Source organism: Hemicordylus capensis, chromosome 1, assembly GCF_027244095.1.
Source record: "Hemicordylus capensis ecotype Gifberg chromosome 1, rHemCap1.1.pri, whole genome shotgun sequence".
Taxonomy (NCBI): Eukaryota; Metazoa; Chordata; class Lepidosauria; order Squamata; family Cordylidae; genus Hemicordylus; species Hemicordylus capensis.
Window position 1 is genome coordinate 431374301 of NC_069657.1, and position 22776 is coordinate 431397076.

Genomic DNA, 22776 nt, shown 5'->3' on the forward strand with positions numbered 1-22776 from the left:
GAAGCCAGGAATTAAACCTGTGACCTTCTGCATGGAAAACTCTATAGCTGAGCTATGCCCCCATTCTTACTTATGATGCAAAAATACCTCCCATTTATCCTGCCAATAATCAATATTAATCATCCATAATGGCATAATATTATGAATTCAAGACATCTACCTCTCATTTTGCTGTTCTACACAGATGTCCGGAATTTAAATCTGGATCTCCTGTTACAACTCAGACACAGTAAGTTATGTTTTGTTCATCTTTATAGTGCATACAGGAAGATATTTTATTTAAATGTCATCCATACTCGGAAACCCAAAGCAGTTTGGAAAATCACTGCTGGTTATATATTACTTTTTATCTACAGTATTTAAAAGCCATTTTCTGTAAAACATACATACAGTATGAGTTTAACTAGTTCTCACTTCTGCTATTGATATTTAGGTTCCAAACATAAGACCCCACTCAGTACAGAGTTGCTGGGTTTTGTTTTGAGTTTTTTTAGTACTAAGGTATGTATTCCCAACAGGAACTGAATAGCTGCAACATCCACTCTCTGACTTGTGTATTTACTATTTTAAATACCTCTTTTGTAGTATTTAAGTATCTCCTACACAGGAAATCTGTTTTCAATGGGAGATCTTCAAAGGTTTACTGTAGTATTAAGCTAGGAAATCTCATTAAACACAGTTTCTAGCAAAACAGCTGTGAGCCAAAAATAAATCAACACTGGGTAACAAAATCATACAAGCACACACTTCAAGAACCAGTCTTTCCCTCCCACACCGCCCCCAAGTTCAGAGTTCTTTGTCTCTACATTCAGAATTACTCCTTTGAAAAACAGCAACTCCAGTAGACCTTCCAGTAAGTTCCACTTGAAAACCCAGCAAAATAAAGCCACTGATCATGCATATGAAAACATAACACTTTTTCTGAACCAGATCAGAATAGTGTATACCTGTTTACTTAAAAAAGAGACCCAACCAGAATGCCTTGTATTCAAAACCAATTATCTTCTGCAAAAGGGAAATATAGATTCTCCTTTCTATATATTTCAGTTTTAATGGTAAAAGGTAATGTGTGCCATTGAGTACACTGTCTAAATTTTTATTATTTATTTATTTATTTATTTATTTTATTATTACATTTTTATCCCACCCCATCCAAAGGCTCTGGGTGGTACACAACAAATAAAATACAAAAACAAACACAATTTAAAACCAATGAATTAAAACAATATAAAAACAAATTTAAAACAGTTCAGAACTATTTAAAACCAATTAAAACGCTTAAAAAGAAGTCAGTATGTGCTTTATTAGCTACGGAAAAGCCTTCGATTGCATCTACCATGTCAAGTTGTGGAATATCCTTAGGAAAATGTGTGTCCCAGAACATCTCAATTGTTCTCATGAGAAACCTATATACAGGACAAGAAGCCACAGTCCAGATGGAACATGGTGAAACAGACTGGTTCCAGATCGGTAAAGGAGTAAGACAAGGCTGTATACTTTATCTTTATTCAATTTATTCAACATATACTGAGAGAAGCTGGATTGGAAGAAGATGAGCATGGTTTTAAAGTTGGAGGAAGAAAAATCAATAACCTGCGCTACGCTGATGACACCACTCTGATAGCTGAGAATGCGGAAGATCTGCAAACTCTAGTAATGAAAGTCAAGGAACACAGTGAAAAAATGGGACTACAACTAAATGTAAAGAAGACTAATGACAGCGGGTACAGCAACCAGCCTCAGAATTGACAATGAAGACATTGAAGTGGTGGATAGCTTCTGCCTTTTAGGATCAACCATAAACAGTAAAGGATCCAGCAGTCAAGAAACAAGCTGCAGACTAGCACTTGGTAGGGTTGCAATAAAGGCCTTGGAAAGGATATTTAGATGCCGTGGTGTGTTTACACCTACAAAGATTAGAATCGTTTGGACAATGGTTTTCCCCGTGACACTCTATAGATGCGAAAGCTGGACTTTGAAGAAGCAAGACAGAAAAGGCATTGATGCTTTTGAACTCTGGTGCTGGAGAAGACTTTTGAGGATACTATGGAGAGCCAGGAAAACAAACAAAGGGATCATGGAACAAATCAATCCAGAACGTTCACTCGAGGCACAAATGACCAGGCTCAAACTATCATTCTTTGGACACATTATGCGAAAACCCAGCTCCCTTGAGAAGTCCATAATGCTGGGGAAAGTGAAGAAGAAGAGGACGACCAGCAGCAAGGTGGATGGACTCAATTACTACAGCAATGAATGCACCACTGAGAGACTAACCAAAGTTTCCGAACTAGGTACAAAGGCAGCCCCATGTAGAGCACATTGCAATAGTCAAGCCTGGAGGTTACCAGCTGATGCACCACTGTTTTGAGATCACTCATTTCAAGGAATGGAAGCAGCTATCGAATCAGCCAAAGTTGACAGAAAGAGCTCCTGGCCATAGCCTCCACCTGGGATACCAGAGTGAGCCCTGGATCCAAGAGCACTCCCAAGCTGCGAACCTGTTCCTCCTGGGGGAGTGTAACCCCATCCAGCACAGGAAAATCTAACTCATCCCTCTAATTCCAATCCCCCACAATGAGCACCTCCATCTTGCTTGAATTCACCTTCAGTTTGTTATCCCTCATCCAGCCCATTACTACCCATAGGCAGGCATTTAGGGAATGAATGCCATTTCCTGATGATGAAATAGATTTGGATGTCATCAGCATATTGATAACGTCCTGCACCAAATCTCCTGATGACCTCACCTAGCGGTTTCATATAGATGTTAAAAAGCATTGGTGACAGAATGGAGACCTTAGGAACTCCACATAATAGCTCCCATTTTGAAGAGCAACTGTCACCAAGCTCCACCATCTGGAATCTGCCCGAGAGGTAGGAGTAAAACCACTGCAAAGCAGTGCCTCCTAGCCCTAACTCCCTCAGGCAATCCAGAAGGAAACCATGGTTGATGGTATCGAACATCGCCAAAAGATCCAAAAGAACCAACAGAGTCATACTCCCTCTGTCAATTCCCTAGTAAAGATCATCCATCAGGCTGACCAAGGCCATCTCAACCACATAGCCTGCTCTAAAGCCAGTTTGAAATGGGTCTAGATCAGGGTTTCTCAACGTGTGGGTCCCCAGATGTTATTGGACTTCAACTCCCATAATCCCCAGCCCCAGTGGCCTTTGGTTGGGAATTATGGGAGTTGAAGTCCAATTACATCTGGGGACCCACACGTTGAGAAACCCTGGTCTAGATAATCTGTTTCCTCCAAAACGGCCTGGAGCTGATTAGCTACTGCTCTCTCAATCACCTTGCCCAACCATGGGAGACTGGAGACCAGTCTATAACTATCCATCACTGAGGCATCTAAGGAAGGTTTCTTAAATAGTAGTCTCATCACTGACTGCTTCAAACAAAGAGGCATCCTACTCTCCCTCAGCAATGAGCTAATGATATTAACTAGGCCATCTCCAACTGCTTCCCTGCCAGAAAGAAGCCATCAGGTCGGGCAAGGATCCAGAGAACAAGTAACAGGCCGCACCATCCCAAGCAGCTTGTCCATGTCCTCAGGCATCACAAATTGAAACTGATCCAATCTAACACTGCAAGAGGGATTGCTGGACAACACCTTAATAGACTCTGTAAAAACAGTGGAGTCTGTCGACCCAAATACAAAAGATCTTGTCCACAAAGAACCCCTTAAAGGCATTACATCAGAACATAGTCTCTGGAGACTGGTTTGAACTGGAGGGAGCCTGAATCAAGCTTCTCACAACTTGGGACAGCTCCTCTGAATGTGAACCTGCAGAAGCAATGCACACAGACCAGAATGGGGTTGTGGGTTTTTTTGCAGCACGCACCACTTCCGCATAAAGCTTCAAATGGGCTCTATGCTGTGTCCTGTCAAATTCGAGCCAAGTTCTCCTCCACTTGCATTCCAGTCGCCTACCTTGCTAGGGTATCTTAAGGATGACTAAAAAAAAAAAAAAAAAATACACATAGGATTTTATTGCCCACTCTAGACAATCCATCTGTAACAAAGGCGATTTGTGCAACAGCAGTCTGCAAAGGATAGCTACTTTAAATGAAAGGAAGACTTCCACGCATTGCTGCCTGTGGCTACATGAAATTATGATCCGTGGGTAACTTTTTTCCATAGTCAGCAATAGGCTATGCCCCTCTGCGTAAAGTAATGGTTGCTCTTGTATAGCCTGCATGTTAAGCAGGTCAAAACCACCACTTTTCTTTAATGGCAGAAGGCTTAACAGCCCCGCTCACATGCCATCTTTCCACAGCAAACTGTCCAACAAGCACCCAGCCAACACAGACCCTGCACAGCTTGTTCTGCAAGGAACACACCTTCCACTGGCTTCACCAAAGAAATCAAACTGCAATTTAAGCAGACAATCAAGCCAAGTACCAGAATGAACACACACTTGTCACACTTTGTGCGTTTCAGCCTCTGGAAAATTCAGCAAGACAGACACAAACGCTCCCTCAATGAACATTCAAAGTGACAGCCCTAAAGATTTTTAACAAACAAAAGGCCACACATTCCTGTGCTAAAAAAGGGAAAAGGGAAAAAAAGTAATGTATATGCTCTAGGTTATGCAAGTGATTATAACTTTGCTTTGCATAATTTTATTTGTTTTGCAATATTTGTGCTTTAGGACAAAATGGGTAAAAATCAAGAAGAGGAGGATCAGAGGGTTGAAGTCATACCAATGAAGCAGTTATGCAGAGAAGAGGGGTGGAGAGCTGTAGAAATCAAGATGATGTGCTGCTTCTGTGTTTTCCGGCCTCGCACAATTGTTCCTCCTCCCTTGGCCCGAGGCTGAGCAAAGTTTCATTCCATCCTGACAGAATAGTCTTCCCTTGAAACACAATGAGGAGGTGCTGGTAGTGGCAAGATAGTTGGTAGATAACAGCTGCAACACAACAAAGCAAGGGGAGGGGCTCCTTCCACTAGGCAAGGAAAGAGCAGATAAAAGGAAGATTAGGACTACAGCTTTGCTGTGAGAAGATAAGGCACCTGATCAAGGACAAATGATCATTGCAGCAATTATGCTGCAAACTATTGCCCAGAATAGTCCTCCATTTGCAGATGGCAACAATTTTTAATTTTATTTATTAGTACATTTATATCCCAGGGAAATAACTGGCCTAGCGAGTAAGAGGTTGCCGGTTCGAATCCCCACTGGAAAGTTCCCCAGACTATGGGAAACACCTATATCGGGCAGCAGTGATAGAGGAAGGTACTGAAAGGCATCATTTCACACAGCACAGGAGATGGCAATGGTAAACAGCTCCTGTATTGTACTAAACACAACCACAAGGCTCTGTAGTCAACAGGCATCTACACCAGCTCCTTCTCCAAGGAGCCGGAGCACTGTAGATGCTTACGTTTATCCTCACAACAACTCTCTGGAAGTAGGTTAGGTAGAGAGATAAATGACTGGCCAGAGAATCACTCGGTGGTAAGGTTTACAGCTGAATGGGGATTTGAACTCATGTCTCTCTGACCAACACACTAATCACTACATCACACTGGGGGCATTTTGGAGATGGGAGGTCTTAGAAATTCTTTGAAAACTTCAGAAGTGGCTTATTGCCGACCAACAGGCTGTTTTCTTTCTTTCTTTTAAGGAAAGGTGCTACATCATGATGTTGCATCATTACTAGGAGGTTTTTAGAAGGGGGAATGGTGCCCCGCTCGGGATGACACTACATCATGACAAGGCATAATTCCTGGGACACTGTAGAGGAGAAAAATCATGGTGGATTTTCTGCTGCTGCTAAAAGCTCCACCACTGCTGTTGCCATGACCAAAGAGGCAATGGAAAAGAATTAAAGGGGATGGGGAGGACAGCTGCTACCCACCAATGGTAAGCCACCCCATCACAAGCTTCCAAATTCTCTCTCAGTGCCCCCCTTGAAACTCATCCTGGTTGCCCATCCATCCACTCCCAATTCTTCCTAAACTACCAATTTTGAGCAGAACGTTTTCCCAGAGAGAGAATGCTCAGCTCAGCACTAACCTGAGCTGTCTTTGGGTAAGTTGTAGAGCGGAATTATATATGTATGTATGTATGTATGTATGTATGTATGTATGTAATAATATGGAGAGCATGACTCACCAGACAGGGAAAGGGGGTATTGCCTGCAATGTTGGTTGTTTCTAGCAGGTGTCATATTACAGATAATGAACCTGCAATACGACACTTATGATATACTGAATCCTAGAGCACAAAGAATGCATATGCTATTCTTTGCGCTCTAGGATTCTACATACAAAGCAAAGGAGAAAGCAGATCCCCTACAAACCATGAGGAAAGAGAAGCAATTATATACCCATTCCATCCTATTAGCCCTCTTCCTCAGTTATGACTTTTAAATTGGCATGGAGCTCTTGCCAATTGGTTGTGGACTGAAATATTTAAAATTTATATTTCAGCGGAATCTATTCATTATGAAGAGAAGAAAATCCCCCTCCCTCCTTCTTGCCAGGCTAGATAAACTCTTCAAGCCCAAGCAACCATGCTGATAATTAAACACAATAAACCTAATCCCCAAACTGAAAGCTAAATAGTTACTACTGCACAAGGATGCAGGCAGACTTCACTTTTTTTGGTGGGAAAGGAAAGCAAGTTTGAGGAGATAACAAATGCTTAGGGGTGATCTGCACCTCTATTGCAAGTTAGGAATAAGTGTTCCACAAAATTCCAAGTGACCCAGGAGAAATAAAGTCATCCCACATCTGAGTGAGTCAGTCAGCCTGGCCTTGTCACATGTGATCTCTTATACCTAATTAGGGTGTTATACGTGAATAGTAGTTAAATCATTCAGTCCAAAAATGCACCCTCTCCAACATTTAAATGTAGTTTCTCTGGCAAATATATGTAGCAACGGCAACTTCCACAGAAAGCATTTCTTTGAGACAGGGGCGTAGCTAGCCCTCCGGTGGCCCGTGTGCAGCCGCGGCGGGCGCCCCAATAGCCCCGCCCCCTGTGTCTGATGTCAGACGCAGGGGATAGCCACGCCCCCGCATCTGACATCAGACGTGGAGGACGTGGTCTGGCTCCCGAACAGAGCTGTGAGGCTCCGTTCAGGAGAAGCAGCTTAACTGCTGAAGGGGCCGTGTGGCCCCTCTGGCAGTTAGACAAAGGCTGGTGCTGCGTTTGCAGCACAGCCCAGGAGCGGCTCTTCCCTGGGAAGAGCTGCTTCTGGGCTGCGTTGCGAAAGCAGCACCAGTCTTAGCTCCTGAAGGGGCCGCACGGCCCCTTCAGGAGCTAGTTAGGCTGGCGCTGCATTCGCAGCACCAGCCTTTGTTTAGCTCTCGAAGGGGTCACGCAGCCCCCGCTCGAGAACTAAACTACCGCCCCCGCGTCTGACGTCAGACGTGGGGGTGTGTGTGTCAGGGCCGCAAATGGCGGCTCCTGATTGGGCACGGCTCGGGTTCTTTGAACCCGTTCGCCCAATTATAGCTACGCCCCTGCTTTGAGAACATAACAGCAGCCTTGCTGGATCAGGCCCAAGGCCTATCTAGTTCAACATGCTGTTCCCCAGGGACTCACCAGATTCCTCTGGGAAGCCCACAGGCAAGAGATGAAGGCATGTCTTCTCTCTTGCTATTGCTCCCCTGCAACTGATATTCTGAGGCACCCTGCCTGTAATAGAACCCATATGCAATTAAGTGAACTTTTTTTTCATGTTCATTAAAAAAAATGTAGAAACTCCAATTCCATAACGAACATGAAGTGATCTTTATTTCTGTACTGGCAACTCAACTTAAAAGCATTTGGAGATGTGGAAATGTTTACTCACTAGCTATTCACCTGGCTGTTTACTTACCGATCTATACACGATAAGCTTGGGCTTTGTTCTTTTGAATCTGAGAAAGGAATGTTGGTCTTACTGTGAAGGGTTCTTTTCCCCTGTGTCTACAACTCCTCATTGATGGGTTGTGCAGTGAGCATGCTCGAGACAAGACTGGAATTTTGCCAGGCTAGCTTCCTGCCACCGGAGGGTGCCCTATCCCAGTTCCGGGACTGAAGCAAAGAGTGGCACTACAGAAAGAGTGAATTGCCTCAACAGCAGCAAACAAGGAAAAGATACCAACTGGGACAGAAAAAACAGTTAGTGCAAGAACCTTTGAACAGACAAAACTAATGGTAGTTCTGTATCTAGGATCCCTAGGAGATGACTCCACCCATTCTCCCTTGACACTCACTTAATGAAATGTGCATCTGGGGTGGGCATGAGGAGCTCCAGACACAGGGAAAAATAACCCTTCACGGTAAGACCAATGTTCCTTTCCCCCTTGCGCTGGAGCTCCTCATTGATGGGACATGCCCAAGCGGAATGACATACTCGGGGGGGAGAAGGATGTACCTATACCACCTGCTGTAGCACTCTACAGCCAAAGGCTACCTGGTCCACAGCAAAGGAAGATATTTTATAGTGATGGATGAACGGGATAACAGATGCCTACATAGCCGGCCTGCAAATGTCCAGAAGTGGCGCATGAGCCAAAAAAGCAGCCGAGGCTGCAGCGCTGCGGGTAGAATGTGCTAATATCTCTCATGGGGTTGGCAAGTTGAGGATACAATAGGCCAAGATGATGCAGAAATGGATCCATCCAGACAGAATAGCCTTGGAAACCTTGCAACCCAGGTTTCAACCCAGGATGAAAGGAAACAAGAAGTGAATTGGTTTTACGAAGACTTTCCAAGTGCCTTATATATGTCTGCAGGGCCCTGCGGACATTGAGCTTATACCAAAGCTTCTCCTTGCGGTCAACTGGAGCAGGGCAGAAGGATGGTAGAATGATGTCCTGGGAACGATGAAAGGTTATATTAACTTTGGGTATGACTGTAGGATCTAGCTTCAGAATAACCGGATCATGCTGGAATGTACACAGTTCCTTACAGACCAACCAAGCCCCAGCTCCGACACTCTCCTGGCCGATGCGATGGCGATCAAAAACAGAACCTTGCAGGATAGCAGCCTCATGCTAATGGAAGCCAGTGGCTCAAATGGAGGCTGAGTTAGGAAACCTGTTCAAATCCCAAGATGGAAAACAGATAGGTGGTGGTGCCAAATCGGAAACTCCTTTCAAAAATCATGATCTATGCGGATGAAGCGATGAAGTGCCTGGATCTGAAATCTCCAGAACAGATGCCAATGCAGAAGCCTGTCTACGTAATGTGCTGGGACACGGGTGAAGATCCATTCCAGCCTGAAGGAGGGCCAACACTTCAGGAACTCCCGAACACTGTGGATCCAGACGTTTGCGGGCAGCCCACCTAGAGAAGGCGGCCCAAGTAGACTGGTATATACGTTGAGTACACAATGATAGTGTTCTGAACCTGCTTTGTATAACCTTTAGCTATGAGGTTTGTGCACTTAATGTCCACACGCAGAGCTGGCTCTGGATGTAGCAAGGGCCCTGGTGCAAGAGATTCCGGCGGAGAGGAAGACACCACAGAGGATGGGTAGAGAAGAAGACCAGGTCTGAGAACCATGAGGAATTTCTCTGGCCTTCTTATCTTTTGTCTCAACTAAAACTGGATCTAAAGCCAGGCCGAACAGATTAGCTCCCATAAAGGTAGAAGAGGTAAGGGCCATCTAGGACTTAAGTGTCCACATGCCAAGAATTGAGCCAGAGAGACTGCCCAACTGCAACCCCAGATGCTATAGTCCTGGATACCTGCTGGGTGAAATCCAGGCTAGAGTCCACCATTAATGCAGCTGCCTTAGCCATCTTATTAATGCCTTGACGGAGCTTCACATTCTCAGGAGCAACTGAAGTGATACACGCCTTAGCCCAAAGAATAGACCCCCAAGAGAAAATTGAATTGGTAGTAGCTGCTTTTATCACCGTCACGGAAGCTTCAGGAACATCACATTTTCTGTCTTCAGGAAACTTCAACTGATCTTGCCCCTCTGTATTCAAAATAGACCCAGACACCAGAACAAAACTAATTCCGCAAAGAGATGAAAAAAATTAGAAGGACCGCTGCTCAGAGCATGTGCAGACAGACTCCCTCTTCTCCACCACTGAGTAACTACACCAGCCCCAAAACATCAAGGACGATGCTTAACATTTCCCCTGCCAAAGTATTCCCTCTCATACGACAGCTTTTATCAATGTGTATAATGCCTGTTCATTTCTAACAAACTTACCTGGTATGGGATTCACGTTTACTTCCTTCCAGGATAAGGAATGCTTTTTATGTTGTGTTGTTTAAATTGTTGTTACATTAGCTACATCTTATGTAACACCAGAGTCAGTTTTTAGCTGAGTTTTTAAAAACCCAAAAGAAAAGGTAAATAAAACCCCTGCAAAAGCCATCTTGCTAACTCTAAAACGCAATAAACACAATTTTATGGGCAATTCAAATCACTTTATGGACAATTTATGATAATTCTTTCTTTTTTTAACCTTCTCTAGGCCTCCACCTGCGCACCCGCCAGAAACTGCTGCGCGGGGGCCTGGATGTTGGTGTGCGCACCTTAAAGTTTCTAAGCTAACCATCAACATCTCCTTCTTGTCGGGATTAAGTTTCAGCCTGTTGGCCCCCATTCAAGTTTCAGCTTGTTGGCCCCATCACGGCTTCCAAGCCATGGCTCAGAACTTCCTCTGCTTCCCTGATCAAAGGATAAAATTAATGAAACATTATAGTGTCAATGTGTTGATGTATAGAGAGAAGTTCGGAAAAGTTCTCAAAGACAGAAATAATATAGGAGACTACTGGAAACAGGGCCTTTTCCCTGTTGGCACCCTGATTATGAGACTCCTCTGAAAGTTCATTTGCCTAGTGCCATCATTATTCGTTTTCAAGTGCAAGGCTAAATCTGCCTTATTCCTTAGTAGCAATTAATATCGATCTGCTCCTATCTGTCTCTTTTTAGGCTATGCAATTTAATTTTTTAAGCTTTATTACTGGCATGTTATACTGTTTTAAATTGTTTATAGGCTGCCTTGGAAGACCTAAATGCAGGATAATTAATAAATAATCCTGTACATTAAATATTTAACTTTATAATGGCATAAGCAAGGAGTGTCCTTTCAGCCACTAGCAAGTTCTTGGACTTACAGGACCACAGATATGCACAGTTCACAGAGAGAGCATGGGTTCAACACAACTTTATTGTGTTACAACGCTACTAAAGCTCGCCCAATGGCATAAAACCATTTCGCCTCTCCCTTTTGGCCAACCTGAAGTCTGGCCAGTGCAGCAGCATGGCTGTCATTTGCTAGATAACCCTAAGGCAAGAGCTTTAGTGGAGGACACTTGTGCTGTTCCTCACAAGCACCATAGTGGGCAGGGTGGAATTAAAGAAGACCAACAACTGAGTCAATTTTTCAACAGGAATAAACAAACTTATTTCATTTGTAAATAAAAGCTGTGGGGGAAACATCTTTGCCAGTCATCATACAGTGTAATAATTCCATATACATATACTATGACTTGTTACTGGGGGCCAGGAACTAGCAAGCCACCACAGGTGACATCCACTGATCCATCTTGATGGACTTTTTAATGCCTACTAACTCAGGGCATAGCTACAACTGAAAGGGGGTGGATTTCCCTGGGCCCCCTAAGGGAGAGGCCCCACCAGCGAGACGACAGCTTAGTATTTGCTCCCCTGCTCATGTCTCTCTACAGCAGGCCTGCTCAACTTAAGCCCCTCAGCTGTATTTGTACTACAACTCCCATAATCCCCAGCCACAGTGGCCAAGAGCCAAGGATTATGGGAGTTGTAGGCCAACATCTGCAGAAGGGCCGAAGTTGAGCCGCCCTGTTCTACAGTGACATTTTCACTTTTTGTCCCAGGGCCCTCTCCAACCTTGCTGTGTCCCTGCTACTACAGTAACTACTTGATCTCTACAGCTAGCTCAGAGTTATGAACATAGTTGTAAAATGTGTATAATTCTACCCACTGAAGAACATCAGCATTTACCTTTCATCTCATGGAGAACACAGATCTAGCCAAGAGGGGTAGGGCAGTTATATGCAGGGCTCAGGAAATCCACTAGCCTACTTGTCTGTGATGAGTGAAAAATGATACCTGACAAGTGAAAAAAGATCCAGACGAGTAATGGACCAACACAGCTCAACGAGTAAAATACTTTGGCTGGTGACAAGAGCCAACATTTCTTGATCCCTGGTTATATGACAAAGAAGAAGGGGCAGACTAAAGATATAATGGAAAGAGGCATTTTCTAGTAATGATCCCAACGGGCACTTGTCTACAAAAACCTGCCATGGCTTCAGCTGTAAGAGTGACTATTTGAGAAGAAATTCCTTTGCTAGGCAAAAAGAATAAGTGTGACAAAAGTAAAACAGTGCAATGAGGTGCAAGGTCTGTTTATTAGAATGAATCTACATTAAATTGTACATCCATATATATATATATTTCTCTGAGGCATACTTATTGCTAATCCCATGCGTGGCAGCTCTCGCGAGATTCTGCAAGCAACGGGTGGGGGAGAGGAAGGTGAGCAGCCAGTGAGAGAAAGCGGCAGCCAGGCCGGGCAGCTGCCAGATGACGAGAGGAAGCGGTGGCCAGGCCAGCTGTCGGGGGAGAACGGCTGAAGGGATGGGGCGGGGGAGGGAGCGAGAACTAGGGGCACAGATGCTCTGTGCCAAGTCAGCTAGTTTTTATTATTACAGCAATCAATCAGCATGCTTTTTTTTTTCAGGTATTATCTAAATAAATTGAATGTGTTTTAAAATCAATGATTTGTGTCCTTTTTTCCTTGGCAATTTCAATCAATCCACCCTGGTAGCAAGTGCCCTGAGTTCTGTTTTGTCGGCTGACCATATCTCCTTTTATACCTTTCCATGCAAAGCAATACTTTTCCAGTTACCTGTGTGCTGCCCCTCCTTATTCTATCCTACAGCAATACAGAGAGTTTCATCAAAGTTAGTTGCACAGTGGTCGATTGTTTCCCAAGCTTTCTGTCACAGTAAAATCAGCAAATGACATATGGTGTAGATCTACTCACTAGTTCACCAAGCAATATAGCCAATTCCACTCCATGATCCAGTAATAAAGCAAAGTCAGCAAGATACATTGATATTATAATCTGCCAAATATGCAATATCTATATTAATTCAGCAGAAGCATCCTACAGATACCCTTCATCTAAAGCAGGGCTGCACAACTTTGGCCCTCCTGCAAATGTTGGACTACAACTCCTATCATCCCTGACTATTGGCCACTGTGGCCAGGGATAATGGGAGTTGTAGTCCAATAGCAACTGGAGGGTCAACATTGTGCAGTCCTGAGCTAAAGGAATACAAGCAGTTCAACCTTACGAACAATGCGTGAGCCATTTCTGTACTGGGTGTCAACCTCTCCATCACTCACTTCCTTGTGTCCTTCAGCAGCCCACCAATAATGTTATTTATGTACCACTTTTCAACCAAAAAATGTTCTCAAAGCAGTTTACACAGCAAAAGGAATAAGATAGCTCCAAAAGAGTTCACAATCTAAAAAGAAACACAAGGGAAACAACAACAGCCACTGGAGGAATGCTGAGCTGGGGCTGAATACAGACAATTGCTCTCCCCCTGCTAAAAATCTGTTTCTGGGAAACATAATTATGACTATGCACCATTGAAATCAATGACACAAGTTAGCCACAATGAACTGAAATCCCATTAATTTCAACAGTAATGATTTAGTCTGTTGTTCAATATGAAATATATTGTTTCATTTGTTTTATTTCCACAATTGACAATAAGAGTAGCAGAAGTTCATTCTCCCTTTATTGGCAAAGTGTGAAATAGGTCCAATATATCTTAGGATGATGTCATCAATGTTCAAAATCAGTTCAAAATGTAATCAGATGTAATCAGTTCAAAATCTTCCAAATGAATTTAAAATGTCCCAGAATAATAATAATAATAATAATAATAATAATAATAATAATAATTCAATTTCTATACCGCCCTTCCAAATATGGCTCAGGGCGGTTTACAAAGAGAAATAACAAATAAGATGGCTCCCTGTCCCCAAAGGGCTCACATTCTAAAAAGAAACATAAGACACACACCAGCAACAGTCACTGGAAGAACTGTGCTGGGGGTGGATAGGGCCAGTTACTCTCCCCCTGCTAAATAAAGAGAATCACCACGGTAAAAGGTGCCTCTTTGCCCAGTTTAGTTTGATACTGTTTACCATTTTAGAAAAGGTATCCATTTTTATCTTCTCTCCCTCAACCCTCCAATTTGATACTTGCCTCTTTCCAATATTGGATGGTGTAGGAAGGGAAGAGGAGTTAGATACACACAAGACATCCCCAGTGGGCACTTCCAAAGAGGCTGTACAGCTGAAATTCTGCAAATTCCCTCACAGGCAAGCCCCATTATCATTAACTAGGAGAGGAGAGCTGGTCTTGTGGTAGCAAGCATAACTTAGCTAAGCAGGGTCTGCCCTGGTTGTATATGAATGGGAGACTAGAAGTGTGAACACTGTAAGATATTCCCCCTTAGGGGATGGAGCCGCTCTGGGAAGAGCAGAAGGTTCCAAGTTCCCTCCCTGGCTTCTCCAAAATTGAGCTGAGAGAGATTCCTGCCTGCAACCAAGGAGAAGCCACTGCCAGTATGTGTAGACAGTACTGCGCTAGATAGATCAATGGTCTGACTTAATATATGGCAGCTTCCTATGTTCCTAACTTGTGAGTAACCTGTTCCAGATGGCTTTATCTTCAGAACTACTGCTTTAATGCATATGCAAATTTAATACTCAACTGAGAAAAATACATGAATATAATCAATTAAGATGTATTTAATCAAATGAAACCAGAAAGTGTTATGGAATTTATTTAAATTGCATTCAGAAAACATCCAATTTGAGGGTGGAGGGGGAGAAACAGTAATAGAAAGACTTGTATTACTTGTTTACAGAAATCCACATCAGAAGGTACATAAGAAGAATTGGGAAGTGGAGAACATGTATTTGACTTAATTAAAGTTTGGCACTGTGCTTGTTTTAAGTTGAAAGGGTACCTGCCCGTTTTTTAAAAATGCATGCTGCATTATTAACTTGTGGGAATTACTGACACCGGGCGATGCCACTGCAATAAAACACTTGGCAAAAATTTATATGGATGTTTAATATTCCTTCAGATACCAGGAGACACTAATGGTAATTTAAAACACATCTTACAAGAAGAGATGTTCACCTCTAGGCTTAAAAGCAGCAAGCCATACCTTTGGGTATGGCCAGGGCCAGAAAAATACCAGGCACTGGTACAACTAAGCTTCTAGCAGTTTTATGCTGATGCCCAGAAACTGGAGGTATTTACATAGCCCTATTCAGCATGAGCTCCCCAAAACTGAAATTCCGGGAAATCCAGAATCCATATCGACATAGGAAGTTGCCTTATAAAGAGTCAGACCACCTAGCCTGATACTAACCACATGCGTACGTAACACGAAACTACAGTTAAATGGGGCAGAAGTTTGAATTTGTGAACATCCGAATGTATGCAACCACAGTTTAATGGCAAAAGCCACACTCCAATTTGAACCTTCAGTTTGTAGTGAGTTTCGCCACCACAACCTGAGCTTTTTGGTGGCAGGATTACATCTGAACGTGTAAACCGCCATTACTGCAGATTCATGCAGTTTGTGGAACTGTAATCCACAAACTGGGTGGGTGTGGCCCACACCCACTCTCCATGCCCAAGGTGCTTCTTGCTGGCTGCCTCTCCGAGCACTTGCCCCACCGCCTGTCTTCAATCTAAGAAAGCTGTTGCCTGGCGATGGGGACATCGCTACATCCCATCCCAAGCCTGTCAAACGGGAGTCTCATGGGGGTATGCCCTTCCCATTCTGTCCCTTGTTTCCACCTCCTGGCAGTCAGGAGAGAAAGGGGATGGGATGGCAAGATGGGTACTATGTCCGAAAATGAAGAGATCAAGATCAAGCCATCGTGTTTGTTTATTATTTCTCTGTGTAAACCGTCCTGAGCCATTTTTGGAAGGGCAGTATAGAAATCAAATGAATGAATGAATGAATAAGGTGTATGTTCACAGGAACATGCAGTGGTGGTAGCAACAAAAACAGGGCAACCCCATTAGATCGCTGGGACGGCAACGTATAGCAGAGAGGCAATAGCCGAGGTCGGGTTCAAAGGGGAGCCCCAGTCAGGAATTCCTGAATGTCTCCAGTCTATTTTTTGCACAATGATATCGGGGAAGTGGGCCCCAACCCCTTCCCCTTGTGTGAATATGTGCAGTCCTAGGCTTAGTCATGAGAAGGGCCAGGCAGCAGGAAAAGCATTGCCGCCAGTGAAAGGAGAGGTTCCTCACACATGTAATAAAGATGGATGCTGCTCCTAAGTGGACCGCTCACTCATGAGAGCAGTGCTCCCTCTAAGGCATGTGCATGCTCACAAGTTTTCTGATGACTGCTCAGTTAATTTTAGATCCCACTCAGGTTGAATTAGGAAGGCCCCACTCTGAATGAACGTGCACACACAATGACTTGGTACTGCCGCCCAGAACAAAACTCATTCTGCACAGAGATGACAAAAATTAGAGGGACCACTGCATGAGAGTGAGTCCATGGGGATACACCTTCACAACTCATGAAAATAACTGTCTGTGGGGACAGGGCTGTAATTCAGGTTGAATTACTAATAAATGCCCTTCTCCCACGGACTGCTCTCTCACGAGAATGTCAGATCATGTAGACACACATGCAGGCAGTCCAACAGAAGACTGAAGGTTGGTGAGCCTAAAGTCCACCCCAGTAGACTGGTCCTCTCATGAGAGTACTAGTCCTCTGGAGGCAAACCGCCACAGGCACAGGAGTGTGGTTTCATGGACTGCTTTGCCGGGGTGAGCCATTGCAAGAGCATCCTTGAGCACAGTGGGCCAAGGCTTGCTGGGATGCAGCCTCGGCAGATTAGGAAGAGGAAGGGGCTCCCTGCCCTGAAAACAGAGGTTGCTGGGCTGCGGGTGGATAAATGACTGCGATGCAATTCAGTTAGAAAAATGAACCACAAGTTCCACAACCTCCGGTTTCACATTACGTGTGAATGCAGCCACTGTCAAGACTGATATGAACCTCCAACAACTGGTGTTTGGTTCCAGCGAAACAGCGGGCTTTCATTCAAACAATCTACTCAAGCAGTCTAACGAGATAAATTAAATTTATTTATTTATTTGATCACCCTTCCAAAAATTTATTTTATTTTTATTTATTATCATATTTTTATACCATGCAAAACTTACATCTCTGGGCAGTTTACAACAAAATAAAAACAGAAAGTAAAATATTAGTTAAAACAAAAAGTTTAAAACATTACAATTTTAAAAAAATTAAACAATATTTTAAAACAGCATTAAAACCATTAAAACAATATTAATTAAAAGCCTGGGTGAACAGATGCATCTTTAAAGACTTTTTAAAAGCTGTCAGAGATGGGGAGGCTCTTATTTCACTAGGGAGTGCATTCCAAAGCCTTGGGACAGCAGTGGAGAAGACCCGTCCCTGAGTAGCCACCAGACGAGCCGGTGGCAGCTGCAGACGGAACTCTCCTGATGATCTCAATGGGCGGTGGGGTTCATGACGAAGAAGACATTATCTTAAATACCCAAGGCCCAAGCTGTTTAGGGCTTTATAGGTTACTAGTGATTTTAAGCCCGTTAAATTAACGGGCGCTAGTAGAACTTTGGTGCCGCCTATCTCCGCCTCCTCTGGCTGCAGCGCACCCTCCTCCTTGCAGCCGGCGATTTCCTTTCCAGGCCAGGGAGTTCTCTCTGCTCTGGCTTTAGAGTGTGATCCGTCGTTGAGGGAGAAGAAGGGGTTTCTCTTTTGAGAAGACACAGGGCTTTTCGCAGCAGGCTTTTTCTCCCGTCTGTTCCCCCGACTGAGAAGGCGCTGTGCAGAAAGAACTTCTGAGCGGCTGCTCCTGTGTGCTGGTGGTCTCGTGGCGGCCGTTGGTTATATCGTTTGCGGCGCGCATGTGCCAATCATGCAGGTAGTTTTCCCGCCCTTGGCCATCGGGAGGGGGGTAGGGGCTTATAATTGGGCCTTTGGGGGGGATTGTTAACCCTGCAGTCTACTTTCTCCCGCCGCTTCTGTTGCCTCTGGGCTAGTCGCGCCCGGGCTGGACTCGCCCCCTCTCCCGGACCCGCTGCCACCGCTTTTCTTCTCCCGGCGGTCAGGCCAAATCTGCCCCCGTCGTCTTTTCTATTCCCGCAGCCGGCCCGCAACAACCCGGGTTTGAATATATGTGTGTGTGTGTGTGTGTGTTATTTTATTTTTTCGCTATGTTGGCTTTTGGGCGGCTGAGGGGGGGGACCGTGGCTGCTGCTGGCATCTCTGATCGTCTTCGGTCGGTTGGGGGGGGGGGCAGGCATCGGCTGGGGCCGTTGTTCTTGCTATGTGTTTCCCGTGGCTGTGTGTGCTTTTTAAGTATCTGTTGCGGCCGCCAACATGGCCGCCTGGTCCCTGCTGCCGCCGCCATCTTTCCCTGCCCCGTCTTTCCCTGCTCCCTTCTCCCGGTCCGGGAGCCAACATGGCTGCCGTGTCCCAGCGGACATATCTTTCTCCATGCCCAGAACAGCCGAGAAAGACACGGGCAGGGACACAGGCACACACTCAACCTCTTTATTATAGAGGATAACCAACACCTTGTATTTTGCCTAGAAACATATCGGCAGACAGTGTAGCTCCTTCAATACAGGAGTTATATGGTCTCTCTGAGATGGCTCAGGGTGGTACATACTACTACTACTACTTACATACTACAATTAATGTAGTATAGGAGCTATAAACTCACACAAGATCATGGTTAAAGTTGTGATACAGAAGAAGAGCATTATCTTGTGCAACTTTGCATGTGCATAACAATTCTACAAAAAGAAACATTTAAAAGTACAATAGAAGCTTTCTAAACAATTAGCAGTACCTGCTCCAATAGAATTCAAATCAGATAATTGACTGACTAGTCTTCAAGGGTAGCCCCAGCCCTACAGAACCAAATACCTTGTGTATGCTAGCATTTAGCAATACATACTTGCAGAGGTCTAACAATGTACCACTTGAGAGATTTATGGAGGTTGCTGTTTTTAACAGATATTAAAATTAAATTTACCAATTCAAGACTTTAAGACTTGCAGTTCAAGACTTTAAGACTTGCAGTTCAAGACTTTAAGACTTGCAGTTCAAGACTTTAAGACTTGCAGTTCAAGACTTTAAGACTTGCAGTTCAAGACTTTAAGACTTGCAGTTCAAGACTTTAAGACTTGCAGTTCAAGACTTTAAGACTTGCAGTTCAAGACTTTAAGACTTGCAGTTCAGTTTTTTAAAAAAAAATTGTGAGCCACATGACATTTTTGGAAGATAAGATGGGACAGAGCCTGAGCACCTGTAAGTACTTGTAGAATTAGGAATATGCTTAGCTGTTATGTGCACGCTAGAAGCTATCCACAGATAGCCTTTCACTAGCGACTCTGTGGGCTGCTTCCCACATTGCACTCTGAATGTAGTGTCACACTGGAGTATTTCCAACATCTTTCCCAATGCAGGCCCATTACATTTTTCTGCCTGAATGGCACCCCTCCTTCCCCTTGCTCTCCCCGCCACCATTAAAAGTCACACTAATTCCTTCCTCCTTTCAGATCTCTCTCCCTTCCTTCTTTTTCTATTAGCAGGGGAATGAGGAAAAGCGGTATGGCGACATTGCACCTCCCTTCCTCTGCCGGCTGTCTATGGAGGAAGGTCCCACCGTCCTTCACCTGAAGCAGCCTGCTTCATGGTAGAGCCGGCCCTGCTTTTTCCACGTCTGCAAATGTTGTTTCATAATACTTAACACACATATAATTCGCTACAAAGACGACATACAGACTGCGAAGCAACTCAGCAATGCATATGTTTGAGCAGTGTGGTTAAATGTTTTCAGACACTGTGGGATACCAAGTAGTCCCTTCTAGTAAAACTTCAAGGCATATCTACATAGCACCTTGCTTGCATGATGATGTAAATAATCAAAAAGCAGACAACACAGAGACTCAAAGATGCCCAAAGGAAATGGCAAGAGGTAGGCTACCTAGTATCAGAACTCTTTAGATCAGAAGTAGGACGTAAGGCAATGACAATTGAAAACAAATATTTATATCTCCTGCTCTTCAACAAAAGCGTTCAAAACAGCTTGGACAGAAAAATTAATAATATGGTTCCGTTCCAAAAAGGCTCACAATCCAAGAAGGAAATATAGGGTAGCCAGCATCAAAAACGACTGGAGAGATGCAATGCTAGGGGTTGGATAGAGACAGTTAGGAACATAGGAAGCTGCCATATACTGAGTCAGAACATTGGTCTATCTAGCTCAGAATTGTCTACACAGACTGGCAGCGGCTTCTCCAAGGTTGCAGGCAGGAATCTCTCTCAGCCCTATCTTGGAGAAGCCAGGGAGGGAACTTGGAACCTTCTGCTCTTCCCAGAGCGGCTCCATTCCCTGAGGGGAATATCTTGCAGTGCTCACACATCAAGTCTCCCATTCATATGCAACCAGGATGGACCCTGCTTAGCTAAGGGGACAAGTCATGCTTGCTACCACAAGACCAGCTCTCCTCTCTTCTGCTAAATATAAGAAAATCACCACTTTTAAAGGTGCCTGCTCAGTCAGAGGCACTAACAATTCCAAGACAACACAGAAGCCACCATCCTATGAAGTATCTTGGAAACTGCTCTGCTTACTAGAAAGGAAAAATCCCTCTACCATTCTGCTTCTGCTGTATGTCTTTGATAGTATACATACGGGGGAATGCTTCAACTCCCTAAAAGGTTCCTGCTGCTCTCCCATCAGTCCATTATCTTATCAGCCAAAAGATGTCTGCATTGTGTAGCAGCCAAAAATCAGTGTCATTGTCATTTATTGCTGTTAAACACTTCAGAAAGTGCTGCCTTGTTGTGTTTTAGGAAGCAGATGGTATGTAACGATAGCAGCCGTGGAATGTTCTATTAATGAATATCAAAAGACAAAATTCACCTGGGTACACAAGCCAAAAGTCTTGGACCAGACAGACACATTCCCTGACAGATGCCATGAACTAATTTAAACACACCTGAGAAATAAACCGTGGTTGGTAGCAGATGCATCACCAGTTAGACTTCGGGGCCATTCATACAACCTACCAGGTGGGCAGAAGGCTTCCCAAACCTCCCCCCGCCCCACCACTGATGGTCCTTTGTTGCTTGGTGGAGTGCACTACGTGCGCCCACATTATCAACTCTGCTCCGTGTAGTGTGGAGCCGGGCCGATCACTTTGAGACCAGGACTCGTTGCCATGGCCTCCGAGAATCCCAGTGCACCACATGCAGTGCACTCAGGATTCCCCCAGGGGGGCGGGCACTCTAGGCACCCATCTCTGTGTCAGTGTGAGCTGCAAGCAGCTTGCACCGATACACAATCCCAGGGACGAGGTTAAGGGCACGCTTGCACCTTTAACCTGAAAACTTACTTGTTTGGCCTGGTCTTCCAAGGTTTTTAAATTATTTTTTGCAGATTCAGGTAGAAATGTATGAGTTCAGCTCCCTCCCACCCAGTTCATCCTGCTGTGCTAAATCCCCTCAAATCTTGCTGCTTCTTGATGATATTCCCCAATAAAGCACTGGATATATTGCATTGTTTCTTTTACAGTCATACATAAATCCAATAAACCCTAACTGTTAGTAACAGCAATTAATGATGAATAGTTCGTGATGAGAATAAGAAGGGTCTGTGATTCAGCTTTTCCCAAGCTGATAGCCCAGCAACTGTCCCTGTTTCTCTGCTCTCTCACAGACAAGACAGAACTGGATTTACCAACTTGCTTACTGCATGACCTTGCCTGTCCTTAGCTTACCTGTCTTGAAGCAATCTTTTGAGTGCTCTTGTGTACTGTGCATTGAGCCAACGCTGAGAGAAAGTAGAAATGTCTGTAGATTATCTGCCTCGTACTTGTGGTATTTCTCGAACTTTAAAAGTTCAAGAAGAATATATAGAAGGAGTTCAAGAAGGAAATATAGACAACGTACAGAAGTGTCTGGCTTCTAGAGATAAGTTTGCTCTTTGCCTTGATTTTGCTGTAGGAGCGACCACATCACAGACATTCTGAACCTGGACTTTTAAGAAATGGAGCATCCAACAGAGATTCAAGTCAAGCATGTCCTACTATGGCATTTCTCATTTTAAGCGGTGTCAGTACATTATTCTGTTTGGGGCCTTCTTCAGACTCTTAGGCACCCTATGGCAGAATGTTTTTTGAGGCCCCTGCTTTCTTCTCACTGCATTTTTTGTCAATGTGATTCCCCCACCCGCTGCCTGCCTGCCTCAGTTTGAATATAATATCTTCAAAAACTATCATTATTGACATCAGACTAAACAGTACACTAAGATCTTACTACTGAAAGACAAGGATATGAATATCTTCAGAACATTGATGGAAAATCTGAAGCTTCAGCACAGCTTAGGAATGTGCAGGAAACATGATTCTGACGCCGAATCACAGCACATCCTTTAACAGGGAGGAGAGCAGGTCCATACCTGCTCCTCCACTGCTCACTGCCACTTCCTTAATCACCCCCACCCCATCATCATGTGCCCGTGGCGCTCTCCCCCAGCTGCCCCTGCATGACATCGGCATGCACAGGGCCTCCCTCAGAATATCTTCCTATATTCTGGGGGCGAAGGAGTAAAATGGGGGGGAGGGTATTTTAAGATGACTAAGAGTTACTCCATCAGGCCACCTAATGGCGCAGCGGGGAAATGCT

The 22776-nt window shown here is 44.3% G+C and overlaps 1 protein-coding gene and 1 long non-coding RNA gene across 2 annotated transcripts in view; one reads left to right on the forward strand and one right to left on the reverse strand.

Annotated features, from left to right (window-relative positions):
* The window catches only part of LOC128352481 (uncharacterized), a 38995-nt gene extending 28441 nt beyond the window's left edge, over window positions 1–10554 (forward strand). The window contains exons 2-4 of the long non-coding RNA XR_008320438.1: window positions 185–229; window positions 5639–5877; window positions 10446–10554. This is a non-coding gene — a long non-coding RNA (uncharacterized LOC128352481). The remainder of the gene's footprint in view (window positions 1–184; window positions 230–5638; window positions 5878–10445) is intronic.
* PTK7 (protein tyrosine kinase 7 (inactive)) overlaps window positions 1–22776 on the reverse strand; it is a 153145-nt gene that overhangs the window by 116622 nt on the left and 13747 nt on the right. The window lies entirely within an intron of this gene.